The sequence below is a fragment of the Eumetopias jubatus genome, unplaced genomic scaffold (assembly GCF_037043125.1).
Source record: "Eumetopias jubatus isolate StellerSeaLion01/CBP00866 unplaced genomic scaffold, mEumJub1_p1.0 scaffold_9, whole genome shotgun sequence".
Taxonomy (NCBI): Eukaryota; Metazoa; Chordata; class Mammalia; order Carnivora; family Otariidae; genus Eumetopias; species Eumetopias jubatus.
The window spans coordinates 129,199,385-129,212,310 of NW_028274815.1; positions in this window are offsets into that span (position 1 = coordinate 129,199,385).

Here is a 12,926-nt window from a genome sequence, read left to right on the forward strand (position 1 = left end):
GGAAGAGACTGATGCAAGCAATGATGATATAATTTGAATCCTGAAACCAGTTAGCCCTGGCGGCCATCATTTTACCCCCCAGTTTTGCACCTGCTGAGGTTTTTCTGTTTTGTTTTGTTTTGTTTTGTTTTGTTTTTAGAGAGAGAACAAGTGAGCAGGGGGGAGGGGTAGTGGGAGAGGGAGAGAATCTTAAGCAGGCTCCACACCCAGTGCATGACCCTGAGATCATGACCTGAGCCGAAGTCAAGAGTCGGATGCTTAGGGCGCCTGGGTGGCTCAGTTGGTTAAGCGACTGCCTTCGGCTCAGGTCATGATCCTGGAGTCCCGGGATCGAGTCCCACATCGGGCTTCCTGCTCAGCAGGGAGTCTGCTTCTCCCTCTGACCCTCCGCCCTCTCATGCTCTCTATCTCTCATTCTCTCTCCCTCGAATAAATAAATAAAATCTTAAAAAAAAAAGAGTCAGATGCTTAAATGAGCACCTGGCACCCCTCTTTTGTCTTGTTTTGAAGTATAACATAAATACAGAAACATACACGTATCACAAGTGTATAGCTCTCCCATGTAGAGTAACTATAGACGCCTCTATTGGGGCACTAGTCACACTGTTTTACATGTACATATGTACACAAGGACATTATGTTCGAGTGTATGTACATATTTAAAGAAGCACTTAAATAGTACTTACTCAGTGTCAGGCACTGTTCTAAGCACTTTATACATAGCAACTTACTTAATCCTTACAAAAACATCTTGAGGTAGGCACTACCATTGTCTTCATTTGCAGATGAGGAAACTGAAACCTAGAAACATTAAGGAACTTGCCCAAAGTCACACAGCTGGTTTCTTATAAATTATATGACAGTTCTGGTTAGATTACACATTTCTTTGAGGGCAACGGCTGTCTTTTTTTCTACCTTTGCCCTCCAGTGCCTAAATCAGGGCCTGGCACAATGTAGATCTTTGAATGAAAGTGAATGCATGAATGAATGAATGAATGAAACTTTATGAATTCAACTGAGTCTGCTGTGAGAAAAATTTTAAATACCCCAAAAATCCAAATATTAAAAAAAAAGTTCAAGGTGTTTCTTCTCCCCATAAAGCACAGAAAAGCAAACTTCTTTTGTAAAGGGCCAGATGTTTTTGGTTTTGCAGGCTCTGTCACAACCACTTAATTCTGCTCTTGGACAAGAGCTAATGTGGCTGTATTCCAATTAAAGTTTATTTTCAAAGACAGGTAGTGGGCCAGATTTGGCCCCTGGCTTGTAGTTTGCTAACCCCTGCACTAGAGAATGAGTCTTTATTTTATCAAAGTATTTACTACAGATTATTGCAGTTAGTAAAATCAATCAGTACCTTAATTTCTGCTTTGTTTTAAAGATTATTTATTTATTTATTTATTTGAGAGAGGGAGAGAGAACATAAGGCAGGGAAGGGCAGAGGAAGAAGCAGACTCCCCGATGAGCAGGGAGCCAGATGTGGGGCTTCATCCCAGACCCTGAGATCATGACCCAAACCAAAGGCAGCCACTTAACTGACTGAGTCACCCAGGCGCCCCTGTTTTAAAAAATTATTCTTAAGCCACTACCCTTTAGTTGATCTCATGTACTTCCTTCACTATATTAAGCTCAGAGAACATAATTTTTGTCAAGTCGCTTTATTAATCAAAAACTTTGGTGGCTCCCTATAGCTTATAGGACAAAACCTAATCTTCATTTGACCTTTAAGACCCTCCATGATCTGATCCTGACCCTTTGTATCTCTTCTTTCCAACGTGTAAGTGGGGATGTAAACATCTCAAGTTGTATAGTGAGGAGTATGCTTAGTAATATTCTATGATTCTATACTGTAGCGTGCTCAGTCAACATTCCATGATTCTACACAGAAGGGGGTTCAGCTAACATTCCTTATGTCCATACAGATAAAGAAGCTCTACAGACATTCCATGATGATAAGCAAAGAGGCTCTGCAAACACTCAATGATTTTGTAGAGGCAGGTGTTCTGTAAATCATATAAGATTCAAGCCACAAGAAGAGGCTCTGCAAACATTCCATGATTCTGTATACATGAGGGTGTTCCTCAAAAACAGTTCATAATTCTATATACAGGAAAGAAAAGTTATTCAAACACCCTAAAATTCCAGATACAGGGAGTGCTCTGTAAACATTTTAGGATTTTATACCTAGGAGGAGACTGCAAATTATGTAATTCTATAGATAGAATAAGGCTATGTAGATCTTCCTTGATTTCCCGATGTGCTTTGCAAACAGTTGGTGATTCTAGAGAGGGATTTGCAAACAATCAGTGATTCTACATGGAGGAGAGTGTTTATTCCCCTGATTCCACCTAGAACAAGGGTGCTCTATAAATATCCCATGGTCCTAAACATAGGGAACTATATGAAATTAGTGCTGCTACAGATAGGAGGGCATTCTGTAAATATTTCTTGATTTCACACAGAGGAGGGGGCCATGCATGCACACCATGATTGTATACAAGATGGTATTCTGCAAATAGCTCATGATTTGATACGTAGGAGAGGGTTCAGAACACATTCCAAGATCTTACACAGATGAAGGGGGTCCAGCAAATACTCCTTGATTCAACCAAGAGGACAAAGAATCTCTGCAAATATCCTCCAGTGTTACATATAAAATGATATGGAAGCAGTTCATGATTTAATACACAGGAGGGTGCTTGGCAAAAGCTTGGGGATTTTGTGGGCTATAGTGCGCTCGGCAAATCTGGTCTTATGAAGGAAAGCTGGGGGCTGGGCAGTTTTACCAATGGACACCAGAGGCCAGAGCCTCCAAATATTTCAAGTGCACATAAAAATGTTTTAGACCTAAAAACAATATTGATCCCAGAATATAAAATGGAAGCTGCAGGGGCACCTGGGTGGCTCAGTCTATTAAGCGTCTGCCTTCAGCTCAAGTCATGATCCCAGGGTCCTGGGATTGAGCCGGTGTCGGGCTCCCTGCTCAGCTGGAGGCCTGCTTCTCCCTCTCCCACTCGCCCTGCTTGTGTTCCCTCTCTCGCTGTGTCTCTCTCTGTTAAATAAATAAATAAAATATTTTTTAAAAAAAGGAAGCTGCAAAAATCGAAATTAATCTGCTTAATTAAAATGTCTACAAAATATAATACTAAGGCAACTAGTCAACTGCTTCTGAATTCACATGATTACATCTAATTGTATCTAGTGGGTCATGGGGGTGCATTTTGTTATGCTTAATAGGATATGCGTGGGCCTTAAAAAGTCATGACAGAAGCCCAGGAAGGTCCTAAAGTGGCCCCAGATGGGGAAGGTGCTGGAAAGTTCCTGTGGGAAGGTCAGAGGACTCCTATCTCCAAGCCACGTGCTGCCCCTGTCCAGCCTAGCTCCTGATCAGAACACTGACATTCCAAAGCTGGGAAACTCCCCAGAAATGGACTGGGCTCCAAATATCACCACTGATTAGGGGAACGGAAGCCCATGACAGCAGCAGGGAAAGCCAATTAGCCAAGGACATTACATTGTGGCAGGTGTCTGGCAGAATCAGATATTGTCATGGTCTCAGGAAGGAAAAACAGCTGTTTCTGTTTCTCCACCTTCCTCCCCCTACACATCCTCTGAGTCTCAAGGGAGGGCTTTGAGCTAGCAACAGTACTTGGAGCGGAGTGATGGGGGCCAGAGCAAGGAGCTATGGCCATAGCTAAGCCCCAGGGTCACAAGCAGGAAAGAGGAGTGTTGATCAAAGACAGTGAAGGAAAATCTGAGTCTAGGGTCTTAACATCCCAGAGCCCAGCCATAATCAATCAACCCACATGACGGCAAATATAAGATTGCCCTGAGCTAGAGGCCACAGGACGGGCAGAGGTTATAGCTCTGTTTCTCAGTTTTCTTAACCCATACCCCATTTCAATAAACATAAAAGCATCTCAGTCTCCTTTGGCATCATCTTAGATTATAAAAGAAATTTTTTTCTTCAAAAACTCTAAAATGATGAAAGAAACACATAGAAGAATATCTTTATGACTTTGGAGAGAAAGGGATTTCCTAAACCAGGCACAAAAAGCACTAACTATAAAGGAAAAGATTAATATACAGATAGGAGTAATTCAAAATTGAATATTTCCTATATGGCAAAAGAACTCACAAAGGGGAAAAACAAGTGACAAGCTGGGAGAAGATACTCGCAACCAATATAACAAAGGAATTAAATCCAGAATTTATAAAGAACTCAAATAGATTAATAAGAAAGAAAAAACAATCATCCCAATGAAAAAGGATGTAAGGGTTTGAAAAGAATTTCTGTGAGAATGGGAAACATATGAAAAGATGTTCCATCTCCAGATTAATCAGGGAAATGCAAATTAAAACCAGAATCAGATACTGCTTAAATCCAGAGATTGACAGAAATTCTACTTCTACGTATGGGCTCCAAAGAAATTCTGGCAAGCGAGCATAAGGAGATATATACAGGGTGTTCATTGCAGCATTGAGTCTAAATGTGAACATTTGCAGGCAAACTAAATTCTGTTATTAGAGGAACAGGCTAATAAAATATGGTTTTACTAGTCACATGATGGCATACTATGTAGCAGTTACAACCAATGAACTAAAGCTTCTCTATGTATCAATGTGAGAAAACAGCAAGCTACAGAATGAGACACAAAGTAGGATAACATTTGGCCGAATTGTAAACCATATAAACAATGGAACTATAAATATGACAAGAAAATATGAAAGAGGGCTTTCTATCCATGATTAAGAGTCCGGAAGCCTTAAGGGTGCCTGGGTGGCTGGGTTGGTTAGGCATCCAACTCTTGATTTCTGCTCAGGTCATGATCTCAGGGTGGTGCGATGGAGCCCCGCATCCAGCTCTGTGCTCAGTGGGGAGTCTACTTGAGAATCTCTCTCTCTCTCTGCCCCTCCCCTTGCACTCTCTCTCTCTCTCTCAAATAAAGTAAATAAAATCTTTTTTAAAAAATCCAGAAGCCAGGGGCGCCTGGGTGGCTCAGTTGGTTAAGCGACTGCCTTCAGCTCAGGTCATGATCTCAGGGCCTGGGATCGAGCCCCGCATCGGGCTCCCTGCTCAGCGGGGAGCCTGCTTCTCCCTCTGACCCTCCCCCTGCTTGTGTTCCCTCTCTCACTGTCTCTCTCTCTCTGACAAATAAATAAATAAATAAAATCTTTTAAAAATAAATAAATAAATAAATAATCCAGAAGCCATAAAAGAAAAGATTAATAGATTTGACTACATTAAAAAAAAAACCTTTATGGCAAAAACAGGGTAATAGAAAAAAACACTATATACAAAGTCAAAACACACATGACAAACCACGGAAAAATTCTTGCACCTCCTACCACAAAGAGCTACTCTCCCTCATATCAGAAGAGCTCTTAGATAAGAAAAATGGACAACAACCCAATAGAAATAAAAGGGCAAAGGACACAAATAGGCAGTTCATAAAGAAGGAAACTCAAATGGCTGTTAAACAGATGGAAAAACTGCTCCTCGGCTCTCATTCTAAGAAATGCAAATACAAATCACCCTGCTCCGACTCGCACAGTGGCAACATTCTGGAAGCCTGATAAGAGTTTGAGGCCAGAGGGCACCTTCAGAATTCCCGGTGGGGTATAAATTGGCCCAACCTCTCTGAAGGGCAATTTGGCAAAATCTATCAAAATAACACGTGCATAGACCTTTTTGATCCAGCAATTCCATTTCCGGGAATTTGTCCTGCATGAGTGAGATGACATTTGTATGTAATCGTTTATGGAAAGCATGGGTTGTAATAGCAAAAAAAAAAAAAAGGAAAACAACCCCATTATCCATTATGAGGAGACTGGTAGCATAAATTGTGATCCATCAAATCACAGAATATATGTAGATTTGGAAAAAGAATGGTAGTGTTCTCTACAGATTGGTACAGAGAAGTCTTTAATATACATTAAGTGCTGTGTGGAAAAGCAAGCATGATAGTATCCACCTTGTATAAAAACAGTAGGAAAACAAAAATGTGTTTGTATTTGCTTATGTATGCCAAAAGAAACTCCAAATGAACACATGAGAAATTAAAACAATAGTTAACTCTTGCAGGGGGAGAGAAACCTATAAGTCATTACCCATTTAGGGATTAAATGTAAAAGCAATGAAAACACATTACACACACACATAAATCAGTTTGTGTTTCTTCTCTGCTTAAAAGGCTCCCATAGGGGCACCTGGATGGCTTAGTCAGTTAAGCGTCTGCCTTCAGCTCAGGTCATGATCCCTGGGTATTGGGATCGAGCCCCGCCATCAGGATCCCTGCTCAGCAGAGAGTCTGCTTCTCCCGCTCCCTCTGCTGTTCTCCCTGCTTGTGTGCGCTCTCTCTGTGTCAAATAAATAAATAAATAAATAAATAAATAAATAAATAAATAAAACCTGAAAAAAAATTTTTTTAAAGGCTCCCAGAGCTGCCCCCTGAAATCACAATAAAACACAACACTTGACTGAAGCCTAGAGGCCCTGCATGATCAGGTACCAGCCTTCCCCTCCAACCCCATCTTGTCACACTCTGCCCACCTTTCTTCACCTCCTTCTACTTAGATGCTCACACAGTTGTGTGTGTCACAAAAAACCAAAAGGTATTAAAAGGTATCCAAAAATTGGAACCCTTGCACACAGCTGGTGGGGATGTAAAATGGCGCAGCTACTTTGGAAAAGAGCGTGGCAGTTTCTCTGATGGTTAAATATCAAGTTATCAAATGAGCCAGAAATTTCACTTGTACATATATACACAAAAGGATTGAAAATATCTGTCCACACAAAAACTTGTACACAGATGTTGATAGCAACATCAGTCATAATGACCCCAGAATGGAAACTTTAAGTGCAGATTACTAAGTGAAAGAAGCCAATCTGATGTCCATCGACAGATGAATGGATAAAGAAGATGTGGTATATACACACAATGGAATATTATGCAGCCATCAAAAGGAATGAGATCTTGCCATTTGCAACGACGTGGATGGAACTGGAGGGTGTTATGCTGAGTGAAATAAGTCAATCAGAGAAAGACATGTATCATGTGACCTCACTGATATGAGGAATTCTTAATCTCAGGAAACAAACTGAGTGTTGCTGAGGGGTGGGGGGTGGGAGGGATGGGGTGGCTGGGTGATAGACCTTGGGTAGTGTATGTGCTATGGTGAGTGCTGTGAATTGTGCAAGACTGTTGAATCACAGATCTGTACTTCTGAAACAAATAATGCAAGATATGTTAAGAAAAAAGAAAAGAAGATAGCAGGAGGGGAAGAATGAAGGGGAGTAAGTCGGAGGGGGAGACGAACCATGAGAGACGATGGACTCTGAAAAACAAACTGAGGGTTCTAGAGGGGAGGGGGGTGGGGGGATGGGTTAGCCTGGTGATGGGTATTAAAGAGGGCACGTTCTGCGTGGAGCACTGGGTGTTATGCACAAACAATGAATCATGGAACACTACATCAAGAACTAATGATGTAATGTATGGTGATTAACATAACAATAAAAAAATTTTTAAAAAAAGAAGCCAATCTGAAAAGGCCCGTATACTGTATGATTCCAATTATATGACATTCCAGAAAAGACAAAACTATGGAGACAATATAAAGATCAGTGGTTGTCAGGGACAAGGAGTGGGGGAGATGAAGAGGCAGAGCACAGACAATTTTTAGGGTGGAGAAATTACTCTGTATGTTAATGATGGATATATGCCATTATACTTTTGTCCAAACCCATAGAATATACAACACCAAGAGTGAATGTACAACTCTAAGGTAAACTGGGGACTCTGGGTGACTATGATGTGTCAGTATAGACTCATCCTTGCAAAAACGTGTGCCATTCTGGTGAGTGATGTTGAAGATGGCAGAGGCTATGCATGAGAAGGGGCAGGAGGTATATGGGAAGCTTCTGTACCTCCCTTTCAGTTTTGTTGTAAACCTAAAACTGCTCTTAAAAAACAAGATCTTGGGGGTGCCTGGGTGGTTCAGTTGTTAAGCGTCTGCCTTCGGCTCAGGTCATGATCCCAGGGTCCTGGGATTGAGCCCCGCATCGGGCTCCCTGCTCCGTGGGAAGCCTGCTTCTCCCTCTCCCACTCCCCCTGCTTGTGTTCCCTCTCTGGCTGTCTTTCTCTCTGTCAAATAAATAAATAAATAAAATCTTTAAACAAACAAGCAAACAAACAAGAACCTGGGGCACCTGGCTGGCTCAGTCAGTGGAGCATACAACTCTTGATCTTAGGGTTGTGAGTTTGAGCCCCACATTGGTGTAGAGATTACATAAAAATAAAATCTTAAAAAAAGATCTTAAGAGCACACACACGCATGCGCACACACATACCCCAAGATAGAAAAAGACATAATTAAAAAAAAATTGAGTGAGTTAGTGATGGAAATGAGACTGAAGGTCACTGTAGCCAAACACAGCAAGTCAAGACTAGCAAAGTGCTCCGGGAAAGACTGAATGGGCTAGGGAAAAGCAAATTTAAATATGTCCTTCCTTTGCTCAAAACTTCCATAGCTCCCCATGGCCCTCAAGAGAAAATCCAAATGCCCTGTGTTTGCCAGGCTCTGCATGAGCTGGATTCTATCTTCCTCCCAGTTTCTTTTCAAGAACATGGATCTCACTGGTGGTTTGCTTTTATGTTGCTTGAATGAACCATTCCCTTTCTCTCTCTCATTGACTCTCTCTCTTTGCCCCCCCTTTCTCTCTCTATCCCCCTACCCCCTCACATACACACACATGGTTTCCCTGAAAGCCACCCCTGCCCTTCCCACTCTCTTAGGCTCACACACATCTATACACCTGCCAAGCTCAGCTCAGACTTGACCTCCACCAGGAAGCTTCCCTGGTAGAGGTTACAGCTCACACAAGAGCCCAGGGGAGGGACCAAGGTGGTGAGTTGGGGCAGCAGGGAGGAGTGGAATGGGGGGAAGCTGGAGGAAGGAGATCAGAGGTAATGCAGGGGGGTTGTGCCATCACCGAAGGCCTTATCAATCATAGTAAGGCTTTTACCCCAAATGAGGTGGGAGCCATGAGCGTTTTGAGCAGAGGGACATAGTCTGATTTAGGATTCCTTTGTGTTCCAGAGGGTGGCTGGTGAGAGCAGAAGCAAGAAGACCCAACACCCTCAATCAGAATGAATGCCCACTTGGTCTGTGCACCCAGAACCCATGCATGAACTGCTTTAAACAAGCAGAAGCCTTTATTTTATTTTTTTTGTTTGTTTTATATTCTAGTTATCTATAAGCAGGTGCAAACACAGTGGTTAAGACCAAGGGCTCCAGAGGCTGGCCCCTGGGTTGAAGCCCAGCCTCCCCACCTAATAATCCTGTGTTATTTAGTTTGTTGGAACCTCAGGGTTTTGTTCTTTTTTTCCCTATAAAATGGGGTTGATAAATTGTACTGACCTCCACAAAGTTGTGAGGATTAAATGAGTTAATCTATATGAAGGATACCAAGAGCATGGTCAGTGCTCAGTAAATATTAGCTATTACTACAAAGTGTCTGTCTGCAGGACTCTAATAAGAACTTCTCAGGAATTCTGTGTTGGTTTAATCTGGGTGCCGATAGGCAGCCCTCAGGGGAGATTGGTGGAGATTCAAGCCTCTGCTGACTGCAGGTCTTTGCCTCCTCCCTCCGCCCTTTCCCCTCTCCCATCTAGGGTTTGTTGTAATTCTTTTTTTTTTTTTTTAAGATTTTACTTATTTATTTATTTAGAAAGAGCAGGCAAGCAGGGGGAGTGACAGAGGCAGAGGGAGAGAGAGAATCTTAAGCAGACTCCCCGCTGAGTGCAGAGCCCTAGGTGGAACTTGATCTCACGACCCTGAGATCATGACCAGAGCCAAAGTCAAGTGTTGAATGCTTAACCAGCTGAGCTACTGAGGCGCCCCAGTTTGTTGTGATTCTTGCAACAGGTTCCTGCAGAATCTTTACCTGTTAACACTTCCAAATAGCTCCCTCCAGTGATCTACGGGTTTCCTGGACAGGTGGACATATGGGTGGAGACATTCAATTACAGGATGGAGGGCTGGCAGGGCCTCAGAGCCCTAGTCGAATGTGCATCAAGGGAAAGAAATGGAGGACTGGAATGGTCAAGCCGCCAGCCACGGAGTGCATGAGTTAGGAACAGAACCGGGGCAGGAATCCAGGTTTCTCCTCTGCGGGGCTGAGGTACTTTTGTTTCCTTTTATAAATGTTTAATTACACAAGTAAGGCAGTCTCCTCATTTTTAAAAAAAAAAATGCAGGTAAGTGTAAAAAATGTCTTTGATGATCACCCTGGGCCATCTGCTAGCATTCTTCTTCTTCTTTTTTTTTTTTTTTAAGATTTTATTTATTTAACAGAGAGACACAGTGAGAGAGGGAACACAGCAGGGCTGGAGAGGGAGAGGAAGAAGCAGGCTTCCCGCAGAGCAGGGAGCCGGATGCGGGGCTCCATCCCAGGACCCTGGGATCATGACCTGAGCCGAAGGCAGACGCTTCATAACTGAGCCACCCAGGCGCCCCTTCATCTGCTAGCATTCTTTATCCACACCCTCTGTTCTGTTTTTCACCAAAGCACCCATTTCCACTAAACGTACCACCCACTGGAACAAAAAGTCCAAGAGGGCAGGGAATTGGGTCTGTTGTGTTCACAGCCGAGTTCCCAGTTTGGGGATAGTGCCTGGCATAGAGCAAGTGTTCAGTAAACACCTGTGAAAAGAATAAATGGGGCGCCTGGGTGACTCAGTCGTTAAGCGTCTGCCTTCGGGTCAGGTCATGATCCCAGGGTCCTGGGATCCAGCCCCACATCGGGCTCCCTGCTCAGCGGGAAGCCTGCTTCTCCCTCTCCCACTCCCCCTGCTTGTGTTCCTGCTCTCGCTATCTCTCTCCCTGTCAAATAAATAAATAAAATCTTAAAAAAAAAAGAAAAGAATAAATGATATTCTGCCATCCTTCGTCCCTCCATGCCAAAGGAATTGCTATTATCAATTTGGCTTTTTTTTTTTTTTTTGGTCTATTCCAAGTTACTTATTTTATGCAGGAGTTTTCCCTCAATTTGACTTTTTTTTTTGACCATCCAGACCAGCACCATCCAATAGAATGTACTATAAAGAAGGAGATAGTCTATATTTGCACGATCTAATACGCTAGCCGCTAGCCACTGGCCACATGTGGCTACTGAGCACTTGAAGTGTGGCTGATACCACCAAGGAGCTGAGTTTTAAGTTTTATTTAATTTTAATGAATTTACATTTAAATGTAAATAGCTACATATGGGCTGGTGACAACTGTAGCCCATAGTGCTGTTCTGGACTTTTTTTTTTCCTGTGCATTTACATATGTATGTTACTGATAAGACTGTTTTGCATTTTGGTGTTTTACATAAGTTTTCATGTTCTTTGTATCCTTCCGCTTTTTGCTTTATTTGGCTGACCACTATATTTTGGAAGTCCTTTCATATCAGGCCATATAGCTCTGCCCCATTCTTTACAGCCACTGCACAGAATTCCATAGGGGGGATGTACAGTAATTGGTTTAGCCATTTCCTACTGAGAAATATTCAGGTGGTTTTCAATCTGTTACCATTAAAAATCATGCTGCAATGAATACTGCTATCCTATCTCCTTAGGCATAAATATGACCTTTCTCTCATGAATATTAATAATAGTCATTGTTATAATTATAATAATAATCTCTTGTATTTATTCAGGCTTTATTATGTGCCAGGCATTGTACTGAGCCCTTTACATGTGTTACATGATTTAAATCTTATTACAGTCTAATAAAGGAGATTTTGTGATTATCTGTGTAGTACAGATGCAGAAACTGAGCACAGAGAGGTTCAGTAATTTGCCCAAAGTCACACAGCCGGTAAGTGACAGAGCCAGGATTTGAGCTCAAGCAGTTGCTTCCAGAGTTGCATGTCCAATTTCAGTTTTCCTAGCTCCTGCCAAACTACTCTGCAGAGGGTAAAGGGGCCATGCCCGTGTACACACAGCCATAGGTCCCTCCCATGGGGCTGAAATGCCACCCTAGGGATCTCATTTCTGGGCTGAGACCCTGGGATCCTTGTTCTAGGGTAAGTCACACATCCCTGGAAACTGGAAACTTGGTGGGGCCAAGCTGCAATTTGGGTCTATCTGGGCAGCACCAAACTCCTGCTGATATGCCCTGCGTCTTCCTCCCAGGCTGGTGTGAGCTCAGAGTGGTACGGAGACAACAGCGAGAGAGAGAGAGAGAGAGAGAGAGAGAGAGAGGGAATGAGAGCAGCCGGTGGACTTACGCAACCTGGTGGAAAGTGATACTGGCCGACTGGCTGATTGGAAACAAACAGGAAAGGAGTCAGGCAGAGCTTCCTGGAATCCAGGTCTAGGAGCTGCCAAATACAGGCCTCTTCTCTTAGGAACAATTGAATGTCACTGGGGTAACTGAACACTGCTGGCAAAGAGAGGCCTCCTGCCCACAGCCTCACAGAGTGGCCTGTGTGAGCTAGGCCAGGCTCCAGAGGAAAAAAGGGCCTGGCAAGGGGCCCTGTGAGGCCATCTGAGGAGACACTGCAGGCTCTCACCCTGGACTGGACTTCACTGTAACCAGGCTGATGGGCTTGGGAATTCCCAGGGTGAGTCTCAGGCACGGAGACGGCTCACGGGGAGGGCTCCAGCCCAGTGGTCAGGCCCTGAACTCAGAAGCCAGGATGCCTGAAAAGCAAAGACAGTAGGTGTCAACTGTCCCACCCAGCTGTCTTTATGTGAGAACTGCTGTTCTCATGGCAAACACAAGGGCAGGAAGTGCAGTGGCTTCAGACATTTCTGGACCTAGCATCTGAAAAGTCACCTGGAATTATGGCATCCATATTCTGTGTCCCTTTATCATTCTGCCCACAGATTCCTTCATCTCTGCTTCTCTTCTCTCTCGCTCTCTCCTTCCCCAAGCCC